Here is a 5,811-nt window from a genome sequence, read left to right as displayed (position 1 = left end):
CCAGACCTCCACACCGCATAACTCAAAGATGAAGTAAAAGCTCTGTTTCCAAATATTTACACACAATGTTTTGAATGTTCTTGGACTTCTATGGATTCCACCTTACCTAAGGTCATTTTCTTTTTCTACATTTTCCGTACCTAATATTAAGCCTAATGCAAAAGTGTTACAATGTGCAGTTTTTTTAAATCGCTTTATTCATAAAAGGGAGTTGATCTCTATTGATTACCATATAAAACTGTGTATTGGCAGATTTAGGAGGTTTTGAATCCTACAGCTCAACTCTATTATGATGGACAATATCGATATTAGATGTTTACTTACAGATTCAAAGTACAAATATAAACACATGCATAACAGATATCAAACGTTTTAGTGTCTGTTTCATTTTTTTGTATAAGTGAATAAAGTTCTTAAAAATATCTTAACCAGGCTGAGCTGAATAGCCATCAGTAAAAACAGATGGGTTCTTGAGGGAGGTGTCACCCAGGGACAACCAGAAATGTAGAGTATACCTGACAGTATTGCAACCCTGTGTCCAGTGTCTGGTAATCCATTGACTGTGTACATGCGTATATATAGATCTTTCCAAACTGGTACCATAAACACCTTATGTCAGAGGTGCTCAGGTATAGACACTAGGGTCATAATCAGTGTGTAAATCAATGGCCTCCTGCCAGTCCGTCGAATACCAAATCTGTGTGTCAATGTCAGGTTTTAGAGATAACTGTACTTATGCCACCAGTATTTAACCAGATATGACCAACAATGTAAATGTGTCATCGTAAAATGCTGAAATCTGAAGCTTTGTTTCCTGTTGACATTTTCTGAAATTACACTAAAAGTTCCTAAACTTTGTCAGGATTTTCTGTTTGATTTTGAAATTGCCTACAAATCTAACAAAAATATTTGTTGTTGAGCTGAGATTCCCTGTTTGAGAGTGTTAGATGGAATCTAAAGGTGTATGCAGATGACAGTGTTGTTTACTTTAATAACACCTGAAGAAGGCCTTCGTAGTTTGTTTCTACGATTATTTATGCGTATGTGTTGATATTATCTTTTTTTTCACTTCACTTCATTTTGTTAATGTTTTAAACATCCAATGTGTTATTTTTAATACTTCTACTTCTTTAGTAAGTCAATCTTTTTTTAATTTTGTGAAGCCCGTAATGTCCCACTCCAACTCTATTTTTTTCTATTGTAAACTCGTTCCCAGTGGTTAGGATTATTCTGTTTTTAGCCAAAATCAAAAACACCTGTGTTTTTATTTTAAGACATTTTTTTCTGAACAGGAGCTCATTTGAAATTCGCCCCGAGTTGTGGGCAGACGTTAGCTACACTAATTTCCTAGCATTCCCTTGGTTACACTCTCTCTTGCTAGCTTATAGCATCTCACAAGCCCAAGCTAACATTAGCGTATCAAAAAAGAATATCAGTGCTATCTAGATCCAGATGGCAGATGAAGACGTTAATTCAGAGCGAGGAAGGAAGACTCTGGCCTCCCATGACTATTGCTGCATCACAGACTCCAGCTTTTTCAAGCCGCAGGTTTTCATCTGCTCCTGATCCTACATGGTTTGAATAAGGAAATACTCAGAGATGCAGTATTGTTCTTAAAAAATTGTAAAATGTCCTTCAACATGAGAAAAATGCTACAAGAACATTTTAGAACACCAAAAACATTGTTTTTATTGGATTAGGTCTTTAGGGAAGTTGTTTTTAATAAAAGTTTTGCTTGTTGTGGCTTAAAGATCAACTTGTCATGTATTTTTACACCCTCATAATTTTGGATAGTCAATAAATCCTAACGGATTAAAAGACCCCACTTGTCAACACAATCCTCTGATGTCCCTCAGGTCTGTCCAGTCCTGTCTAGTATAGTGGCAGCTGAGTGGATGTTGTAATGTATGCATGTTGTGTTTCTTTGGCAAATATTTGAAATTGTGTAACTCAGTAAACGGAAGCTATATGGCTTTTAAAGTGCTGCCATTATCTGTGCAAAACAATCACAGCTGACTGCAGGCTGATCATCACACCACAGCTCACCTGGCCTTTTCACCTGTGGTCCTCATCCAACAGCACACCTCCCACCTGAACAGCCCGGACCGACACGGATGTGCATGATGGATGGAGCAGCTTTCAGCTGTCATTACATTTAAAGCGCTGTTGCCTCCAACAGTAGGCATTGAGTTCTTCTGTCTCACTGACCAAATCTGATTGTTTGATCACAGTCCCGTGAGTGATAAGCTGCACCAAAGGCTGAAGTCCAGAGCCGATGTGTGTTTGGTATCAGCTCTGGGTAAATATGAGCGTTCTGTGTCCTCATGCAGCTGAGCGGGTTGTTGTTCTCTGCAGGATGAGCTGTTAAACTGTACAAAAACTCTTTAGAGGGAAAATTTCTGACGTCTAAAGCAAACAAAACTCATATTGTATGAAGGCGGTCAGCTGAACAGAGAGGCATGTCCCTGAATGACTGCAGCAGAATTAGACAAGGACCCAGAAAAGGCGAGCTGAAGAGGCGTTGGGTTAATGAAATGTAATTCAGAGGATATTATTCAGCTTCAAACCCAAATCAGTGTTAGTTTTTCCTTATTCCTCACAACAAGAGACTATTGTGTGGATGAGTGTTTGAAATTTGATGTGGATTTCTATTCTTAAGAGTCAATTTGCTGCTTTTGTGAGACAAAATATGAAAAAAATATGATTTTTTTTCTTTTGGTAAAAAACTCCTGTGCCAATTTTATTTTGATTTGGCTCGATAATTCTGCAGGAAATGTGTCCCTAATGCAGCTTAACACAATCAAATGGGGACATTCATAGGATTTCACAACACTAGAACCTTTCCAAACAATTAAATAATTTCATTTTTTAGACATATTTTCTGCAGAGCAGCAGGAGCTCATTAGAAATTTGCCTCTAAATTGTTGGCGGGATTGTTGCCACAAAAGTAACCCTTTATTGATATCCCAGCATGCCTTTATTCACACACTCTTCCGCTAGTTTACAGCCCTTCACAACCCCAAGCTAACAGAAATGGCGAGCGATATCGGAAATATCCAGCCGTACAGTTTTGATCCAGATTCCAGCTCAGGCGTGGAAAGTGAAAACTTTCATGGATCTATTTGTCTGCAAGTGAAGGATTTAGAATTGTAGTGGAGCAGGGAGACTTTGGCCCGCCCATGGCAGCTGCCAGTTAAGCCTTGGGTTTTCATCTGCTATTGATCCAACATGATTTAAAAAAGGAATACTCAGAAGTGCATTTTTATTCTTAAATTATTTTATATAGTATCTTCAAAAAATGCTACAAGAACACAATAAAACACAAATTACACAATTTTTATTGGAGTGGGTCTTTAAAGCTTTAAAGTCATACCATGCTACTTCCTTAATACTTTTACAAACTTATCCAACGGGATTACTCGTATGCAAGAGCTTCTCCAAGAGTTTCAAATAGATGTAAAAAATAGATGCGTATCGAAAAATTGATCAAGCAACTGCAGTATCATTTGAAAACCACCGAAATGGACAAGATTATGTTGGTTAAAAGGAATAAAATCAATCAAGAAGCAAATAATCGATTTCTTGCAAACTGCAGTTTCCATTTCTGTTTTTTATGTGAAGCAAACAAAAAGACGTCCAATCATAAGCTTGCTTCTTCCAAGTCAACACCTGAATACAGTTCTGTCTAATTAAATGTATTATTATTAATAGCTGTAAATGCCATATGAATAAGAAATATATCGATTTTAACGTTTTTGGTAAAAGAATCTGTATCGTATCACCAAATAGTTGAATCATTTTACGATCGATTCATGGACCGTGTATCGAGATTCCTATTGGATCATGTGAGAGAGGAAGATACACACTCCTAGTGATACTAGTGAGAAGTAATGTAATAACGATATTGTCTGGGATACATGAAAAAATAAAGCAAAAAACAACTAATATGTAGTTTCTATTTCTCAGCAAAGGTTTTACTTAAATAAAAGTCAACATAACTCAATACTCCAAATGATTCATGTCTACATAGGAGGCATCCAACATAGAAGGGGTCCATCTGATGGATCAATTAAAGGTTTTATTTGATTCGTAGAATGCTTCAAGCTGCATGGGACTTTTTGAACATTTACCACAGTTTACGGGTTGATATTGGGATGATTATACCTTTTTAAATGATTGTGCATAATAGGGCATATAGCTCTCTTTGTAAGTTTTGTTTGTTTGTTTCTCTCAGCATCATATTTCTTTTGGTTTCATTAACGGTCTTATCGTTATGTAATTATATAAGAGTCCAACGGCTAGATTATGAATAAAAATTGGACAACCAAGTTAGCCAAAACAGTCACTATATGTTCATACTATACTAATTGTTACACTATAACTATATGAAACAACATTTTTGACATGAACCAGTGGCAGATACTGAGAAGTTTCTTCTTTTGTGAAAACACCCACAACTGTAAGTCCATCACACCCATAAACCAGTTTGGCAATTAGAGCTGACACAATCGGTGTTTGAACTTTATGACTTTATGAACTTTGGTTCATCCACGGCTCTGAATTGTCAGACGGCTGAAACTTTTTGTTTTCACACAGTGAGTCATCAAAACTCCAGGAAACGGAACTTTTGTGATCTTTTTTATTCATTTGACACAAAGATGAAGATTTTGGATAAGTGTGAGATTGATCAATGTCTAGTTCAGCCTTTCTTGAGTCCTAACAGTCCTTTTTGTAAACTTAAAGACAGATGAGTGCTCAGTTCTGTGTTTAGGAGATAAAAGGCTTTAAAGGATTTTTCCCTTTACCATGTCTGCTCCACAGATTTCATCAGCAGTTCGTCTGGATTCAGTTTTTCCACAGTGTATCATTCCTGCCAGGTCATTTCCCAGATGTATTTTTTTATTTATTTATATAAAAACAAGTAAATGAGCAGAGTAAGGAGTTTAAACCATGACTCAGCCAATATTACGCTGGTAAGCGTTAGCTTTAGCTGGAGACTTGCAGGACTGCAGCCTGACAACACCCATTGGCTGAAAATAGGTCAAGCTAACATTCACGTCATCATCAGTTGTTGTGCCACAGCGGACTGCTTCCTCTTTGCTCTGATTTACAGCCTCCGCCAGATCCAGACTTTTCATGCTGTCTGCAAAGAACACCACTACAGCCGGGGTTTATTTTTAAAAACATGAAGATGTGCCGTCTGACTGTTGCAGATATCTGTGTCGCGCTGTGGTCCACAGTTGTTCCACAGTGAAATATGACTCCCACTTTGAGCTTATTATTGCGTTTGATATTGAATTCAGCGCCTTAAGGTCAAGATGGCGGGATGTTCACACCTTCTGCAAGACTTTATTAACTGTGGAAGCTTTGAGGAACCTCTGAAGCTGGCTTTTTTTTAAAGGGGAATAGTTTCCCATAAATCCTCAAGTCCCCTTAGGAAAGGTGTGGATCTGTGAAGCACTTAGCTATTAGCTCTTCTCCTAAAAAGACAATAAAAATGGCTTCCTATTCTATAGATATTAATAAAGAAGTACTTTTAAAGACTGTTCAAAATGGCAGCTTCTGAGAACTCCATAGTAACCATAAAGAAGTGTATTAAGGCCACACCCTATCGTTTACTGTATTATATAACCCACTCGGCTATAGTTCATTGCAGTTTTATAGTAATTAAATAAAGGCGGACAACTTAATTACCTTTGGAGAATTGCAGAGTTTGACTTTTAACGCCCCACGTTTTTAAAGAAAATCTCAGGATTGAATCAGATCTAAAGTAAGATTTCCAAGGATAAAATAGAAGCTCAAAAGCCATAA

Source organism: Oryzias melastigma, linkage group LG8, assembly GCF_002922805.2.
Source record: "Oryzias melastigma strain HK-1 linkage group LG8, ASM292280v2, whole genome shotgun sequence".
NCBI classification, from domain to species: Eukaryota; Metazoa; Chordata; class Actinopteri; order Beloniformes; family Adrianichthyidae; genus Oryzias; species Oryzias melastigma.
The sequence above is the reverse complement of the archived record's forward strand: the minus strand, read 5'-3'. Positions refer to the sequence as shown.